At 45.5% G+C, this 2,687-nt stretch overlaps 1 long non-coding RNA gene across 1 annotated transcript; it reads left to right on the forward strand.

The window, feature by feature from the left end:
* The first annotated feature begins 697 nt into the window (after positions 1–697).
* Positions 698–2,373, forward strand: LOC121028157 (uncharacterized). The gene is made up of 2 exons (XR_005789100.1): positions 698–1,162; positions 1,746–2,373. It is a non-coding gene; the product is annotated as an uncharacterized LOC121028157 (long non-coding RNA).
* Positions 2,374–2,687: the final 314 nt, after the last annotated feature.

A 2,687-nucleotide genomic window follows, 5' to 3' on the forward strand; every position in this document is an offset into this window, starting at 1 on the left:
TCTGCCTTGGAATCATTCTGTTGGTTCCCTCAGGAGTGAGCTAAGTGAAACTCTGACATATGCTCTCTGTATATGCCTTTTGGCACTTTGAGAATTACACATTTGAATGTACTCAAGGTGACACCGGGCTACTATCTTCACTCCTAGCAGATGGGTCTCGTCTTTGGGGCTTCCGTTCTTTTGTCTTCTTCTGAGTCCTCCCCATTCTCCGTGGCTCTGCAGAGGAATCACACACAGGGCACAAGTCAGGAGAGAGGTTCTCCTGCATCACTCCCCCGGTCCTCAGCTTAGATTTCATCTCCTCTGGAAACCGACCATTATCCTTCTATCTGATCTCACGCCCCACAACCTCCCCCGGGCAATGTATTCACCAACTGTCCTGAAATTGCTTATTTACTCGTCTGTTTCTTTCTCGGTGACTTCCGTGGGAGCACAGACTCTATTTGGTTTGACTTTTTTTATCCTCGGCTTTCAGCACAGTGTCCAGCTGTAGGTACTCACCCAGTATTTTAACGAGTGAATCATGGGATGAGTATTAACCTCTTTGTATTTCAAGGGTAGCTACTGCTTCCTTACGTGTAATTTATTGTTCTAACAAGTGATGCCAATCTTTAGCTTGTGTGGTTCTCACAGCTCTTCCTTTGGGGGTTGTGGTGGTGCATGTTTGTGCATAACAACGTCTCCACCTTACATTCATCGCTTCTGGTCTCCTCTCTACTCTTTTCAGAGCATGGCTCCTTTAAGTCCAGGAGAAGCTGGTTTGCAGAGGAAGTCCGACCAGACACTGAGCAGAGTGAATGGCTGTGCCGATCTAGCCACACCTATTTCATATGTTTCTTTAGTGTCTTTCAGCTTGCCCATTCGTCCATCCCTGCCTGATTTGTTCTTAGATTTGCCCCCAAGACGCTGGTCTTGGCTTGTCCTAGTTTGAACTTGGTGTCTCTGGCGATTGACTCATGTTCTGACCTCCACCCATCCCCAATTCTGCTTTTCTACTCTTTGGCGTCTCCAAGCACCTGACCTCAGCTCAACCTGCCTCTGGCCTTGTTTCTCCTGCCTGACACCAACAGCTGGAAAGAACCCTGCCCTTCTATGAGGAGAGAGATGAGGCTCAGCGTGGTTTACCGGAAATAAAGCTTGCATTATGGGAGGGAACAAACAGGTACATAGTGTTGTAGAAGGGAGCCTTGGAACTTAGCATCGGCATTGTTTTCACGATCCTTTTCTTCCGTTTCTGCTTTTGTTATGAAATATGTGTTTTGCCAATACGGAATGGAATATTCCAGAAGTAAGGTGGGGGGGGGGACCCTGGTTGCCTGTCAGTAATTAAAGTAAAACTGCTCTAGTTTTCATTTCTTTTCTAACTTCCTGCCTAAAGGAGGGAAAACTTTACAGTTTGGAAAAAATTTAGGCTAAGCGTGTTGAACTGGTGCTGAACGGAACTTCATTCCATATTATTCCATAATATTTTCACAGATACTTCAGAAGAATATGTTCAGAAGTTATAGCAACTCTGGCTTTGGACAATTGGAAAATGGCCACTTTGAAACCGTGAAAGCTAGTTGGTAGCTTTTTATTAACATGGGACTCAGCCCAGTTGTTCCTTAAACAAGAAGCCTCCAGAGGATGTATTTTGCAGAATGAGATCTGCTAACGAGACAGGAAAGCCTCTTCGTGCTTGCTTATAACTCTTTAAAAGTGGCTCTTTGCAAGTGCCCGAGTTTTGTTTTTGTTTTTGTTTTCAGTCTCCAGGTGAGAAATTATGGGAACTGTCACGCCAAATCAGCTGGTCGCCCTTATGTCATGGGATCCGGACCAGGAGGAGAAGGCTGGCCGGGCGGAGTGCATGTGATCAGCGTGTGACAGGCCGTGCATCCAGCCTGCTGATGGCACTGGCTCTCCTGGCCCAAGTAACCACAAAAAGGAACAGATTTCAGACAGGCAGTTTTACAGCGTCCCTGTGGTTACTTTGCAACTTCCAGCCACTTCTTTCTCTAGCACTGAACCAAAGAGACACGTAACCATTATCAAAATGTTCTGAATATACAGGTCACTCCGTTTCAGTTATCTTTAATCTGAGGTGCATCGATTTACCTTTCCACACCAATCCACTCAATTTACGTTTAGCTCAAGCTTTCAAATTAATTGCATCCTGAATTTAAAAAACAAAACAAAACAGTTTAGGGAGGTGAAGACTGTTCTCTGTCGCTGGAAAGATTGAGATGACCGGCTTTTCCAGAGAGCCTTTAAAAGGTTTTTCGTTGTAGCCACGGCCAGTTGTGATATTTTTCCCCAACCCTCATCTGTAGCAGGGCACCTGCTGCTAATGTTTCATTTTCTGTGGTTTTTATTTAAAATGTCTCCATCACGTTTTACGAGAATCAAAAGGAATCCCTTCAGAGAGGGAGGTTTGGTCGTCTTTTTCACTGGCTGATTTCTCTCCCGTGTGGCTGTGCTTTCAGGGCTATACCACACTGTCCACACAGTAGTAAAAACCAGAGAGATGTGGGTCACCACAGGAGCGAGCTTGCTTGTCAAGGGACGCAGCTCTTTGGAGATGTAGGCTTTTCAGTGCTGATAACCAACCCTGTGGGAAATTCCTTCTGTGAGGAATGCATTTTGAAAATCTGCAGACCCAGATGTAGGGTCAGAATGGCACAATCACGACATTTCGAGGTGTAACTCTC

This window comes from Herpailurus yagouaroundi, unplaced genomic scaffold (assembly GCF_014898765.1).
Source record: "Herpailurus yagouaroundi ecotype Mexico unplaced genomic scaffold, PumYag 100, whole genome shotgun sequence".
NCBI classification, from domain to species: Eukaryota; Metazoa; Chordata; class Mammalia; order Carnivora; family Felidae; genus Herpailurus; species Herpailurus yagouaroundi.